This window comes from Aedes aegypti, chromosome 1, assembly GCF_002204515.2.
Source record: "Aedes aegypti strain LVP_AGWG chromosome 1, AaegL5.0 Primary Assembly, whole genome shotgun sequence".
In the NCBI taxonomy this organism is placed as follows: Eukaryota; Metazoa; Arthropoda; class Insecta; order Diptera; family Culicidae; genus Aedes; species Aedes aegypti.
Window position 1 is genome coordinate 258228806 of NC_035107.1, and position 16666 is coordinate 258245471.

Here is a 16666-nt window from a genome sequence, read left to right on the forward strand (position 1 = left end):
GCAAACATGCCTCTTCATGTGAATCAACATGCTTACCAATCTGGAAAGTCCACTGTGACTCTTTTACACAAAGTTGTATACGATATCGAGAAAGCATTCGCTCAGAAGCAATCCTGCTTGGGTGTTTTCTTGGATATTGAGGGTGCCTTTGATAACGTGTCTTTCGATGCCATATTGGAAGCAGCACGAAACCATGGGCTACCTAAAATGATTACCAATTGGATTCATCAAATGCTCAAAAACCGACATCTCTTCTCGACATTGCGTCAAGCAGCGATTCGAAAATTGAGTGTTTGCGGATGCCCCCAAGGGGGAGTCTTGTCACCACTTTTGTGGAATCTCGTAGCAGATACGCTATTGAGGCAACTCAATAATAGCGGTTTTCCAACATATGGATTTGCCGACGACTATCTAGCTCTGATAGTTGGTATGTGCATAAGCACCCTATTCGACCTGATGCAAAGTGCTCTTCAGGTAGTCGAGAGTTGGTGTCGCCAATATGGCCTTTCGGTTAACCCGAATAAAACATCTATTGTTCTGTTTACGGAAAGACGAAACCGCGATGGAATTCGACCTTTACGTCTTTTTGGCACTGAGATTAATGTGACTGATCAAGTAAAGTATGTCGGAGTTATTTTAGATTCCAAACTTTCATGGACACCTCACATTGATTTCAGCGTCAAAAAAGCTTGCATGGCCTTCGGTCAATGCCGGCGAACCTTTGGTAAAACCTGGGGCCTCAAACCCAAATATATCAAATGGATTTACACAACAGTTGTTCGACCAATATTGGCATATGGATGTCTTGTGTGGTGGCAAAAGGGCGAAGTGAGAACAATCCAATCAAAATTGGGCCATCTCCAAAGGATGTGCTTGATGGCGATGTCTGGTGCGTTCTCTACAACTCCCACAGCAGCGCTCGAGGCCCTTTTCGACGTTGCGCCACTAAACATACATCTTAAACAAGAAGCACTTTCTTGCTCTTACCGTTTATGGGTACTGGATCTACTGGAGAAAAATCCAGTGAATTGTAGATCTACACACACTTCGTTGTTTCCACTTTTGGTGAATTGGGACAAAATTGTCCTTGCTCCAAGTGATCTCACAATTGCTTGTCACTTTCCTTATAGGACATTTACCACGCAATTCCCTTCACGGGAAGAGTGGACGTCTGGCTATCTGGAAAGAAGTATATCAAACAATATAGTATGTTACACTGATGGCTCCCTTCTTGAAGGTAGAGCTGGTGCAGGAGTATATTCTCGTGAGCTAAGGCTGAATCAGTTTTACTCACTTGGTAGAAATTGCACCGTTTTTCAGGCGGAAATATTTGCTCTTATGTGTGGAGTGCAATCAGCACTTCAACAGCGCGTAATGGGTAAAGTCATATACTTCTGTTCAGATAGTCAAGCTGCTATAAAAGCTCTCGCTTCGGCCAACTCAAGGTCGAAGCTTGTTATCGCATGTCGAACTCAAATTGAGGAACTGAATTCAGTCAACTCTGTAAACCTTGTATGGGTACCTGGCCATTCTTCCATCGTTGGAAATGAATTGGCTGATGAGCTAGCTCGCGATGGAGCATCGCATGAATTCATTGGCCCTGAGCCGGCTATTCCAATTTCGAAGTGCTGGGTAAAGCTTCAGATAAATTCTTGGGCGGCAACTCAGCACAAGCAATATTGGAATAGTTTGGAGTCATGTCGTCAAACAAAATTGTACATTACTGAGCCATCTCCAAGGGTGGCGAAGTATTTAACAAATCTGTCAAAGCAGAATTGCAGTCTCTTGGTCAGAGCGTTGACAGGCCACTGCCGACTCAACTATCACATGGCAAATATTCAGCGTGCTGACTCATTTGTGTGTGATAGTTGTGACTCCGATTATGGAACTTCGTATCACCTGATATATAACTGTCCAGTTTTTGCGCAAATGCGATTCCAATTACTTGGTAAACACTTATTAAGTGAAACTGAATTCAGAAGCCTGAATCTTCAGGACATTTTGTTATTCTTAACCCGCTGTGGTAATGAGCTATAGGCTCTCTTTACGCTCATGCGTTTTGCAGTGTCCTTTTTAGGGCGCTGTTCGAACCCATTGTGGTATGGAGCTACATGCTCTCAATTCGCTTATGCGATTTTCCCTCTTCAAGGGACCCCACTAGTATTTCCTCCCATCTTACCCTTCCCTTTCCTCTCCCATCGGGTAGATGATGAAATAGGCTCAAATATGGCGATGGCACAAATCTCCAAACTGGTGGGGAACGTGCCTTTGGAGCCGGCCTTCTGATACCTGATACCTGTCTTCCGCAAAGTTTTAGGTTATTGTTTGGACTCTCTGGAAAAAAATATACACTGTTAAAAAAAAGTCATTTTTTGTATTTCGAAAATAAAGCTTAAAAATCAATTTTCTCAAAAATTGTCTTTATGATTTTTTTTATTTTTTTTTATTTTTTCATGTGTTAGAGTAGACAAAAAATTAAAAGACTTCACACAGTGCACAGTGGGTCAAGATGGAGAAATCATGGACAAAAATAATATGTTTTTTTTGAAAAGGTGAATTTTTGAAAATGGTCATAATAAACTTTTTAAATGTTTTTTTACTCGATTTTATGAAAGTACGCAAAATTTACATCAAAAAAGGTATACGGGAAAATCAGGCTAACTTTTACCGTTTTAAAGATACAGCGATTTTAATACAAAATTATGATATAATTTTCAATTTTCGGTAATTTTTGAATGTTTTTCGAGGCTCATAAGCCTAGAAATTTGTTCATTGTCTGAAAGAGCAGATAATTTTGACTAAAATGTTTGAAAACATATTGATTTGGTAATTTTTTATGGTATGAGGCGAAATAAAAAATGTGCCCTGTAAAAATGATTTATTCATTTTTTTTAACGAAACACAACTTTAACATTCAACATTGTGATATTTTGATATGTAATTATCAAGAAAATATAGAACAAAATGTTAAAAGTTAAAAAATAACAAAATAACGAATATAAAGCAATCAATACGTGAAATGCATTTATATCGATTTAAGATAATGAAATATTTCCATTCGAAAACAAAAGCTTTATAAGTAGAGGAATAACGTGCCCAGTTGTCTCACACAAATATACCGGATGTTTTCTTAAAGTACAGCACGTTGGTATATTTTTGTGGTTGGACAGAAACGTACCTAATAGTTGATTCAAATACCCATGTTGGTATAAAAAAGAGCTGATGCAGCAAAGCCACAAGTAAGTGATAAACAAGCAAGTGATAATCAAGTGAAAAGTAAAAGATAGCTTAGAACAATGAAGTATAAAATGAACACCATCAACAAAGGTTGTGTAAATGTGTTTTCAAAAAAGTGTTCAAAAAGTTACCGAAATGTCACGGAAAGTAATATTGCCAAATTAGTTGAACTAGGATTTGCAGGTGAAAATCAGCTTAATTAACAATTTAAAATTTGCGATTCGTGTCGTTTACAATTGGCCAAAAGAACAGCATTATCAAGCAGTGATGACTTATCAAGTAGTGAAGAGGAAGATGTTTGCATGGAAGAGGAAACAATAGAAGCATCAGCATCAGCAACTTCAATTCAGTCAACGGATTCCAATATGAATATTCCTAGTCAGGAGTCATTGGAAGCAACGTCAACAACTTAAATATAATCAACGAACTCCAACTTGAATGTTTCTAGTAAGGAGACATTAGAAACAACGTCAGCAACATCGATTGAGACAACGGATTCCGGAGACGGAGACAACAACGTTCCTGAATACATCCAAATAGTGAATATTTTCAATGAATCAATATCAAGTATACTCGTAGCGCCGATCGATAAGACAAAAAATAGTTCTACTAAATATGTCACGAAAAAATATCACGAGATAGTCGACAGCATTAGACAAAACATCTTTGCGCTAAATTGGATGAAAATAGAGCCGGCGAATTCTATGAAATAATTGAGCAGCTCAAAGAAAAGTTTACAAGTGAAGGGACGACAAGGGCAGAGCAATTTCAACTATTCATCCATTTGCGATTTATTTTAAGGAAAATGGCATGCTCAATTAAGCTTTGTAGTAATTTCCGAAGATTTGCGGCATGATTCTATATCCGTTAACTTATTTATCTCAAAAATGATTAGTTTTATACGCCAAGAAAAGCACTTAAATTTGAACAACATTTATTTCATGTTCGATGGAGTTGCATCACAATATTAAAATAGAAAGAACTTTTCTTGTCTTTGCCAATTTAAGAAAAAGTATGATATAGATGTTGAATGGCATTTTTTCGCGTCTAGCTAAAGAACGTGAACATCCCATCCAAAATGCCAAGGAATTATTTGATTGGGCTCAAAAGCAAAAGGAGGGGCAACTAACACAAATTTTCTTGTTTTTAATTATGAATCGTGGTTTACGGCCAACCAGCCGAGTGGAAGTTTAACAACTACCGAAAAGCTAAACATTACATATAATTTGCAATTGGATTAGATGGACAAATTGATGTGAAGATTTGCGAAAAAGTTACACGTCTTCTCAGTGAGAATCGAACTCACGACTCCCCGATCTCTAGTTGGGGCACGTTACCACTACGCCATGAGAGGACTCATGAAAGCAGAAGTTAACCTGAATTCGATTTCAGCTCAATAATCACGTGGTCCTTTTTCGCAAAGTGCACCTCTTTCGGAAAAAGTGCGCCCCAACTAGAGATCGGGGAGCCGTGAATTCGATTCTCACTGAGAAAACATGTAACTTTTTCGCAAATCTTCACACCAATTTGTCCATCTAATCCAACTGCAAATTATATGTAATGTTTAGCTTTTCGGTAGTTGACAAATTTTCTTTTCTTATGCAACGACAACAGAGTATGAACATATCAAGGAGCAGCTCAATGAACAATATTCGAAAGCAATTACTATTCAGGGAACACAAAAATTCCATTCATTTATTCCAGTTTCCGTGGATAAAATAGAAGTTAGGCAATTTTCAAACTGTAATGATATGAAAAAAATTGTAAACATTATGAAAAAGTAAGAAATCTGTATCAAAATAGGACGCTTCATCATCGTATAAGAACATGAAATAAAATGCTTTCAGAAAAAAAATATTCTTTATTTTATCAACTCGAAAAACATCCGAAAACATCCAAAAGTTGTGAATTTTCAGTAAATTAAATTTTAAAATCGCTGTATCTCGGAAACGGTAGCAATTAGGAAAATTTTCTCATAGACCTTTTTTGTTGCAAATTTTGCGTACTTTCATAAAATTCTCCATCTTGACCCACTGTGCAAAAGACTCCATTTTTTGTGTACTTTAAAATATAAAAAAATAAGAAAAAAAAAAATTAAAAAAAAAACGATTTATAAAAAAATGGGTTTTTAAGCTTTATTGTCGAAATAAAAAATATACAACATTTTTTAACAGTGTATATTTTTTCCAGATAGTTCCAACAATAACCTAAAACTTTGCGGAAGACACCAAATCGATCAGACCAATAGTTTCTGAGTTTTAATTTTTTGAAAATTGTTAAGGCTTTTCTCTTAGGCCCTTCTCAAAAGTACCGCTAGGGTAAAAATGGCTAACCGATGCACAATGGCCAAAACTACAAAAAACTTTTTTGAGATTTTTATGATTTTTTTAATTTTTAAATATACCTCATGTGTTATATTATAATGATCCATAATTGAAATTGAACTAAAATTTATATTTCTATGATTTGATTTGATTTTCTTTATTATAGAGGCTTTCAGCCTTAGGCGGGTTCACCTCTATATATATATTTCTATGACTTTTATGACGGCAAACCAGCTGAAGTCAAAAAATTGAAAACTGTAACAATAAAATAGAGCACAAAATTTATAATTTAGGAATGCAATATTTCCCCAAAGTTACCCACTATCTGAAAGCTTATGGTTCAACACTTTTATCGAGCATGAGGATGGAAAAAAATATTTGGTTGAAGTTTTAATACTATTCAATATTACGTTTTAGTAATTTTGATGATTTTGAACATGAAAAACAACTCTTGTCGCGTCGTGTCGCCGCCATTTCGAATATTGCACATCAAAAAGCATCCTTAGATCTTATAAAAAACCTTTAAAATTTTTGCAGAAATTTGCTGATTTGCAAGTTAGAGCTATTTGAATAACTCAATATTTTACATATATTTTGACGATACTTTTCATACAAAATTTATTTAAAATATACTTAACCACTATTTATAAACATTTTGATCAATCTCTATCAAATATAAACAAAATTTGTGCTTTCAGCCCAGTTTGATAACAATTTTATTTTTTTTAAATATGTTTTTTAAAGTTACGTAATTTGTGAATTATCCCTTCTGAAACAACAAAAACGTCAAATAACATATTCAGATTACATATTTCATCGTTTAAGGCGATAAAAATAGTTTTGGCCAAACTTCACTTTTTTCCGACCATTGTGCGATGATGCAAATAGGCATTTTTGGGTATAAAGAAAGCATATGCCAAATTTCAGCCAAATCAAAATGTACAAAAGTAAACCGACATTCGAATTCCAATGGAACCGCTCAGGTACCAAAATTCAGAAATTTGCATTAAAGTCATTCCAATCAAGAAAGTCCATGTCATATTGATATAGAAAATAATACCAGATATGTTGAACCTGAAGTGGTTATTCTAGAACTAGTTGTTCAAGACCATAATCTTCTTTTGCTTCTTTGTAGCTTTATGTGCCAAATGGAACAGAACCTGCTTCTCATGAGTACTCTCACAGTTATAAACTGAGAGCTTTCTATGACGAATGATAATTTTTGCATTCGTATATTGTGTGTCCATGTTTGGTCCAGGGTTGACCTTCCGTCAGTCGCTTAAAAAAAAAGTTACACCAGCGGTCGCATCGTGTACTGAGTACACGCGGAGCATTTTGTTTATAAATCTAAAACTAGGCAAGATAGAATATTGATGTCTTCGGCAAATTTGTTTAGTTCAACGGTACCAATTGGTCAGTGGATAAATGAAACTTTGAAAACATCCTCACCTTCCAGTGGCCATCGGATTGTGCCCCGGAGGAACCGATAAAGTGGTCATTTCGCAATGCAACATCTCGAACACAAATATCTCAGGATCAAGATATTTTAGCAAGATGGTGTCTTCGGCAAAGTTGTTCAGTAGGTCAAGGACTAACATGTGATAGGCCGCTTGTTTCAGAATTGTGCCACCAGTTGGCGCTAGTGAGTATGTAATTTTTCAAACATAGATATCTCAGGATTCTGATTACCTAGAAAGATGCGGTCTTCGACAAAGTTGTTAAGTAGGTCATGGTCTTACATATTATAGGCTATCTAACTTGAAATTCTGCCAACAGATGGCGCTAGTGAGTATATATTTCAATCACGAATATATCAGGATTCCGATTATCTAGAAAGTTGACGTCTTCGACAAAAGTCTTGAGTAGGTCAAGGTCTAGCATGTGATAGGCCACCCAACTAGAAATTCTACCACTAGATGAAGCTAATGAGCATACTGTATATTGATCGCGGCTATCTCAGGATAGCGATATTATAGCAAGATGGTGTCTTCGGCAAAGCTGTTAAGTAGATCAAGAACTAAACATATGATGTGCCGTTTGATTCGGAATTCTTTCACAAAACGGTGAATGATCAATTTTTAGAACGCAGTTATCTTTGGATCCTTATACCTAAAAAAATGATCCTGAGATTACCTCATTACTAAGAAATATAACATCTTCGGAACAATTGTTCATTAGATTAAAGCCTACATGCAAAGGACCTCAAGTTTAAAATTCATCCAACATGTGGCACTAGTGAGCATGCATATTAATGATTGCCAATATCTGAGGATCCCGATTTCATCAAAAGATGATGTTTTCAGCTAAATGGTTCAGTAAATCAAGTACAAACTTTTGATGGGCCACTTTTGGTTCGGAATTCTTCCACTAGATGGTGCTACTGAGTATGCTATATTTCCATCTCAAATATCTAGGATCGTGCATAGTCATGAAAATGACTTCTTCGTCAAATTTGTTTATTCAGTCCAAGGTTAAAATTCAATTACTTCCTGGCTTCTATTGCAAAAACCCTAAGAAATCTTTGCTGAACTGTGTTTGGTTAGGAATTATATTTATTTTCCTTTCTTTATCAGCTGCACCAGTATAAACGTATTTTATTAAATTCGTTCTCATATTCACTTTTGACATCATATTTAAATTGAATTACTTTCCGAGTACACGACACCGAAGACGGTCTTACAATTACAAAATCAAGAAAGTTGGGTTTATCCTCATACAGCCAAACCACTTTTTAGGAGCGCAAAAAGAATCGGAGCGCAAAAGGAGGGACCGTAAGTTGGAATTCGGAGCGTAAAAAAGGAGCGTAAGTTGGAATTTGGAACGTAAAAAGAGGGAGCGTAAGTTCGAATTTTGAGCGTAAAAAGAATCAGAGACGTTATAAAGCTTTTCGTTTTTTCTCGAGAAGTTTTGCGAAGAGGCTGGGTTTACCCGTGGTACTTCTCAAGGGTATCAATAGGGATGACGTAAACCAAAGTCTGACGCCATTTTGAATCCAAGATGGCAACTTCCGGTTTGGAAAATCACTTGAAACCCATTATATGTGGGTATTTTTGGAACGGGTCCCGTGTATGCACCGGTCCTTCACCGATAGAAAAGAATGGAAACACGGACCTGTCTAATTAAAAGGCCTATCTAATGGGCGGCAGAAAGCTGTTACACAAAAACGAAGATGGGTGTGTGTTAGTGCAAAGCGATATGAAAGTGACGTCACCGGTTAGCTCGGTCTATTATGGTGACTCACGGGATGACACGCACACTACAACATTGTTCGAATTACCTCGAATGTGATAGAAAAGTGCATGGTGACGTCACGAAATATTCCTCTTCTCTGTCCCTCTCATATCATGCTCAATTAACTGTCCTGCTCTTTGACATACACTGCTGGATTTGTTTTGATTTTTTATATGGACATATAAATATAAATATAGACATTTTTTCATATGGAGTTTCGAGGTTATGTCAGACGTGCAATGATCTTTAGTCATTGTCTGTGTTGTTTATAAATAAATTCAAAATGCTGTCAGTGCATCTCTAGTATAGAGCTTAGTGACTTTTGAACGCACGAAGACTAGCATACGCTCCCCAGTCAACATTTTGGTTGGTATAACTTTTTTTATACATCATTCTACATGAACCAATTTAATCGTATAGAATGCATGAAAAGGCTATATACCTACCAAAGTGGAGGCTATATGCGTACTTGGCACGACTTTTTCAGACTTTCTGCGATCAGATATACGATGCCACAAAATTTTGATGAAAATAAAAAAAAGTTTCCAGCGAGTCTCGAACACGGGAACTCTGGATCAGGAACCGGACACCTTACCACTGTACCACTAAGGGTAACAAATAGGAAGGGTGATTATTTGCCAATATTAATACATGTTTCATGTACAGTGACATATACTTTGTTGTCCTTTGAGGCCCATCGTCAGCAGATACAAAGTTTTGGTGGCGATTTTTGCTAAGTTATTGCGATTTCATACGACGCTTTCTGGATTGATATATGATCTGTCAGTTTATATAACATAACGCGATTCTATGTTGTACTATTTACGACATGTTTTGTTGTCAACACAGATTGTCGTTTATGAATCGTATTGGGGATTTATATACAACTTGTATTAACATTGATAACGCCTTATTTGGCATCTTGCGCGATTCTGATTTTGGATGCATGAATATGTGATTTTGGATGCACATTCTTATACGATACGTGTTTCACTGGGTCGTCATACGCAGTTTGTTTTTGTTTTTCTCAAACAAACTTGCACACACTTTCCAGACTCATCAAAAGGTATATGATAATTTTACCCAATTTGAAAAATTTACACTCGGATTCAGTGTGTTTTTTTGAGATAGAGTGCATTTTGTTTTCCTCTCAGGTTCACAACCACATCTACAATAGGGCATCCATATCATTGGACGTGATAACCACTATAATCATATTTTTTGGGTTTATCATTATAGCCAACGCTCTAATAATTGAAGGGATCATCGACTCATGGTAATATTGCGTTATGTACAGTAATACCAACAGACATACAAACGGAACACTCAGAAAAATCTTTATTAAAATCATAGTTGCAAGACCATGTATGCCCAATGCTAAAATCGACGTGTTTGGCCGATCAACTAACAGATGGTGGTAGTGAGCAAACGTCAAATATGAACAAAAACGATGCGAGCGCTGCGAGTAAAAAGGTGGTCGATGGACAGCGATTAGAGTGTGACGTCTGTTTGTCTGGGGTAATACCTGGGAAAGCTGTTGTTGGGGATAATTACAGTAAACATAAAATTTGATTTTTGTATGGTTCCATGAGTCGATATCGAGTAGCAAAAAATGGAGGTTTCACAATAAACTAGTGCAGCGAAAATTCTATATCATTTATGTTGCTATAAACAAAGCATGCCGAAATTAAACGATCTTTTTATGGCTCATTTTTGGAGTCAAATTATTTAGATATTGAAATTGAAAATCATTCTACATCATTGATTTTGTTATATACATTATTCATAATTAATGAACATAATTTTATTATATAACATATTTATGAAAACCTTTGCATTGGGGTTGAAAACGAATGTTACCAAAATCGAACAGTACTTATGTTGTGAAAAATTCGGTTTGCTGACATCTCCGTAGAATATGTTCCGAGATTCAATTTTGAAAATAACCGAATTCTCAGCTCTTGGGTCTGAAGTCGGAGACATAATGTAAGTGTGTACAGATCTCCATTTAACCGGTTCACCGTATCATGATAATTTCCAAGATCATTCTACCTGCAAACCGCGTAGATATAGTGCGTCTTATGTAAGGAGATTTTCTGTGCATTTTACGAAGTCTTTTCACGCAAACATAATCAATGTATTCATCAGACGTTCGTTTAATGACGATACGTGCACTGTTAGCCCAAATGATCAGCATCATATGATGGTCAGAAAATAAAATACTCACTGGCGCCGAAATACATAATTCCCATAACATGTGAGCACTTTGCTTGCTGTATAACTTTGACGAAGACGTCAAGTTTCAAAATAATCGGGAACTCGAGATTCTGTATTAGAAAATTTTTATTCAGGACCTCTAGCGTAGCCTGATGAAAGTATTTGAAAAAGAATTTTAAGTATATTTTACCTCTCACACGTTGGCCCGTGATATACAAAACAACTTCATCAAAGACATTTTCTAATCTAATTTTATTTTCCTAATCGGGATCCAAAGATGTCTCCGTTCAAAAAATTGCATGATCACTAGCACCGTTTTGTGGAAGAATTCCGAATCACACGGCACATCATGTGTTTAGTTCTTGATCTACTAAACAGCTTTACCGAAGACATCATCTTGCTATAATATCGCTATCCTGAGATAGCCGCGATCAATATACAGTATGCTCATTAGCGCCATCTAGTGGTAGAATTTCTAGTTGGGTGGCCTATCACATGCTAGACCTTGACCTACTCAAGACTTTTGTCGAAGACGTCAACTTTCTAGGTATTCGGAATCCTGATATATTCGTGATTAAAATATATACTCACTAGCGCCATCTGTTGACAGAATTTCAAGTTAGATAGCCTATAATATGTAAGACCATGACCTACTTAACAACTTTGTCGAAGACCGCATCTTTCTAGGTAATCAGAATCCTGAGATATCTATGTTTGAAAAATTACATACTCACTAGCGCCAACTGGTGGCACAATTCCGAAACAAGCGGCCTATCACATGTTAGTCCTTGACCTACTGAACAACTTTGCCGAAGACACCATCTGGCTAAAATATCTAGATCCTGAGATATTTGTGTTCGAGATGTTGCATTGCGAAATGACCACTTTATCGGTTCCTCCGGGGCACAATCCGATGGCCACTGGAAGGTGAGGATGTTTTCAAAGTTTCATTTATCCGCTGACGAATTGGTACCGTTGAACTGAACAAATTTGCCGAAGACATCAATATTCTATCTTGCCTAGTTTTAGATTTATAAACAAAATGCTCCGCGTGTACTCAGTACACGATGCGACCGCTCGTGTGACGGGCCCGAATTAAAAAAAGTTACACGAGTGGTCGCACTGGTGTACTGAGTACACGCGTAAAAACTTAGGTTTAAAACACGAAGTTTTCGAAAACTTTTCATTGATTTTTTCGAAAAATTTCTTCTCTACAAGGAAAAAGAAGAGTAGATCTTGAAATAGGACCAACACCCGGATCAATTTGAAGGGATTTTCAACGTGTTTTTCAGCTTTTCGCAAAGTGCGTGTACTCAGTACACTAGGGCGACCGACGGTGGGTTAACCAGGTCCTCCGTTGTGATTTATTTTATCCCGAAGGGGCATACGAAATAACGAACTTCTCTACATCTACTACTAATCCGAAAAGATCCTCGACCGGTAGCATTAGAACCCGCAACCCTCGGCATGATGTTGAATACCTGCGCGTTTACCACGACGGTTCTACTTCTTCTTGGCACTGGGGCAAAGCCTGCTTCGCAGCTTCGTGTTCAATGAGCACTTCACCATTTAACACAGCTTTTTTTGCCAAAGTTGTCATTTTTTGCATTCATATATCTTGTGGTAGGTACGGTGATACTCTATGCCCAGGGAAGTCAAGGAAATTTCCATTACAAAAAGATCCTTGACCGACGGGAATCGAATCCAGACACCTTCAGCATGGCTTTGCTTTGTAGCCGCGGACTCTAACCACTCGGCTAAGGAAGGCCACTACGGTTATTTGGGTTTATGAGAATTTTATTTGTGTGAGTAGAGCATCCCTACTACAGTCTGTTTCTGTTTGTGTAGCTCATTTAACAAAACGCCACAATACCTCTCAACACCCGGAAAGCTCCCCCGCAGTGCATTACCGTACCGCGTGCGCAAAACTAAACAAAACATTTTGCAATAGTATTCTTTTCTATTTTCTTCTCCCCCTGCTGCCCGGCAATGCTCGGTTTCACTTGACTTGACGCTCGATAAATTCACCACCCTGACGCACAGTGGCGCGCTTTCATACAGAGGTCGGTCAAAATCTCAAATGTGTCCCAAACTGATTGAATATGATGATCTAAATATGAAATTTCGTTGATGTTTAATATCACCCTGTTCGAAATTTGATTTCCTGAGCTACCTCAGCGATGTCAAAAACCTTTGTTTGTGGATGACACAGGCCTAACCGTCAAATAACGAAGCCTGGGTATCATCTGTAGTAGATTGAAAAAATGGAAGATTTATCCTAATGTTTTGAAAACTCAACTTATAATATTCCCACATAAACTTTTCATTTGAAACCTTCAAGTAGACATGTTGTTACGATGAGAAGGGTTCCAATAAATTGGCCAAATAGAGTTAAGTATCTAGGGCTCATGCTAGGTAAAAATGACATTGAGGGCATTCAAGCCAAATGAAGCAAATATGTAAAATTTCCGTATCCACTAAGCAGAAAGAATCAAAAGTTGTCTCAAGAACAAGCTTTTTATCTTCAAAAAAAAAAAAAAAAAATGTCAGGCTGGTCATGAAATGAAATAAAAAATGCTGTCAAATGTTGCTTGCTTTTTGAGACCTAAGTCCCAATTTTTAGGAAGCTATCACTCAGTGGTACAGAAGTCCATAAACAATGTTAACAAGCTATTATAAGAACATAAGTTTCGCCAGTCCATGCACCACTGTGCGTCAGAGTAATAGGAAAATATGCGCTTTACATTGTTGACCGTCAACCCCATCATCACAACACCGCAAGTACACCAACAGCAGCCAACCGACCAGCCAATCGGTCAGTCTTCGAATGCAGCTCGGTTCGCGAAGCCAGCAAAATTTCAAATCGCGCGCGGTGAATATTCGTGGGACTTCCTAAAATAGTCATTGTGTCTGTGCCATTGCGTGTGCCTAAAGCATCATTATTCAATTTCTGATCTGCATTCGTGAGCACACGAAGTGTCGTTCGGATGCTTCACGCTGATTTTCGTCGCCGTGAAACGGTGGGGGGTTTTGCTCGTCGACCGTTGGGAAAGTGGGGATGCATGCGAAGCAATCTGAGTTGTGGAGAAACCACATGCGGAGAGGGGTGGGGGAGCAAGCACGTTTTGTGACATCCGCATCGGTCGTTATCTGTGAATGGTAGTGAAGTTGCTTTATGGCTACACAGCTAGTCGGAAAGATTGCGGTGATGGTTTTTGGTTGTTTGTCTGAACGGATGGACGCCGACGCCGGTCGGTCAGGAATGTCGACGGTAACAGCAGGTATTTTGAAGGAGAAAGTTGTGCAAAATGTCGTAAGAAGGTATTTTTGGGTTCTTCAAAACGCTTCAATGCGTCATTTCAAGATATTTGATAAATGGTTGCTTGAGCAACCATGCACCTCCATGAATTTGTGCTTCCATGTCAATAATTTTTATTTTAACCTCCTTTCACCGAGCAGCCCATAGATAGCCGAGTAATGTCGATAGCGTTTGTTTTAATTGGCTTAGAATTAACACTATGGACTGCCTGTTCCGGTGATAAAAGTCCAGTTAGGATTCCCCTGTCAATTGGTTGCGACCAAATTCTATGGGTACTCTCCGTCCATTGAATATGCAAGTGATTTGGATGATGCCGTTGATTCTACAACATCCCACATTATGGAAGCTTTTGAAGAAGCATTTCCTCTGCGATGAAGACTTTAAGGAGTACCCCATGATGGAATTCCGATCTGACTAGACCGAGGAAACAATGTAGAAGGAGTTGAAACAGACGCCATTCAGCTGGATCAGAGTCGTTTAAGTCAGCAAGACTTACAAGCAGGCTTTTCGATCTGCTCCGGCTGGAAAACCCTTGTACAAATGTTTCCAGTTTGAGTGAAGTTAGTCAAGAGTTCGAGTGAAGTTAGGCAAGAGTTCGAATCTAGTGTTGGACAAAAGTTCGCTGGCTAAAACACTACATATTGATACTTTTATGATAGGCATACTTTATACAAGCCGTAAACTTATGTTTGCTGGAAAATACACACTAAATTTCCATCGAAAAATTGCCCAAAACAGGGTTAATTTTAATATAAATACCCAAAAATAGCAATTTTCCGCAAAACGAAGTGCAAATGTAAAATTTTTCGCACGATCAGGAAAATTTCGCTAAATTTGAGGATAATATGTGGATTTTGGGCAATTCGATTTTTTTTCCGGGATTTTATACATGGGTCTAACTTTTGACCCGCTGATTCAAACTTTTGCCCCACTATGAGCCAAAAATTGTTTCCAAGCAATTATGCAAAAACTAATACACCTCAAAGCATCCTTATGGTAGGCCCAGAAACGCCCTTACATAAAATATTGAAAAAGATTTTATCTTTATTTGGTTCCGTGAAACGAAAGTTTGACCAAAAATTACAGTGTTCACGTCAAAAACAACAAATAGCCATAATTTTCCAAATCTTAACCAATTTTTATGATATTTGGAGTGAAAGTCTCCTACTTGAACTTTTGCCCCACTTTACTCTATGGAAATATTGAGGATTTAAATTTCAAAAATATCGTAGGAAACCGTTAAAAGTAGGCAATTTCCAAAGGAATTTTTTAACATCAAACAGAAATTCAACTTTTTTAACAAAGTTAGCGTACGAGTTTCGATGTTAAATAATGCTTCAAGGATATGTTTTAAGCAACACATCTGCAGCAAAATTGTTGAAGACACCCTTCGATATTCGTTAAAGAATTTTAGTAAAATCAAATTCCTAAAAGTAATTCCTGCTACAAATCTCTTGGAAATTAGTTAAACAATATTGTGAGAAGATTTTCTTAACGTGAATTTCTTCTGGTGGACAACCATTCCTTCTATGTCTACTCTTTATCAACAAATTGATTCTGAAATATAATCCCGGATTTAAGTAAAAAAAACAACTTTTAATCTACACAAAAAACAAATATTTTCTGAGATATATTGCTGAAATTGCTACTAGAAATTCCTTGAAATGGTTTTCCCAAACTTTTTCTTACAAACACATCCGTAAAGTTTGTTACTTGATGTTCTTTATTACACAAAATCCAACAGGAGAAAGAGGCTGAGCCTCTCGCTACAATCCCTTTTATAGTAGTAAACCGGAAATACAATTCATGTCAAGATAATTGTTATCTTCAAGATAGTTCTTATACAAGTTCATCTACCACAGTTTATCTAGATCTTAATACGAGGGATCTATTATAACTATTTAACACCTCCCTGCTTAAATTCGGTTCTATACAATTATAACGAACCTACTACTAATCTCTCCGGCTTCTTTCCTACTCTTCTAGTTCTACGAACTTCTATTGTTTTATCAGGAGAACTTCTCGGAGAATCAACACTAACACTTCTTAATAATCTGGGTTCATTGGGGGTTCTCACTGGAACTCTTTTTTCAATTCCAACTTTAGGGTAGATGTAGTCATTTTTTTTGAGAACTCTGGGTTTCAACTGATTTTTACTAGCTAATTTTACATATGTCAACATAAAACGTATTAGTACTATTCACTCCCACAATTTCTGCTTCCAGCCAAGATCTGGTGGACCTTACCTCACTTTTATACCACACTAGATCACCTACTTTATATTTTGGTGGGCAACTCCTTCCACCATCTTTCAAAGTTTCCTGATCGTTTACGTCTA

At 37.2% G+C, this 16666-nt stretch overlaps 1 protein-coding gene across 5 annotated transcripts in view; it reads left to right on the forward strand.

Moving 5' to 3' along the window:
* The window catches only part of LOC5567281 (putative uncharacterized protein DDB_G0277255), a 470679-nt gene that overhangs the window by 121677 nt on the left and 332336 nt on the right, over positions 1 to 16666 (forward strand). For 4 of the 5 annotated variants that reach the window (XM_021837645.1, XM_021837643.1, XM_021837648.1 and 1 more), the window contains exon 1: positions 13845 to 14290. The exons of the other annotated variant lie outside the window; for it this stretch is intronic. The gene's annotated coding sequence lies outside the window, so the exon portion shown is untranslated. Of the gene's footprint in view, positions 1 to 13844; positions 14291 to 16666 lie in introns of those variants that run through there. 5 annotated transcript variants of the gene reach the window in all.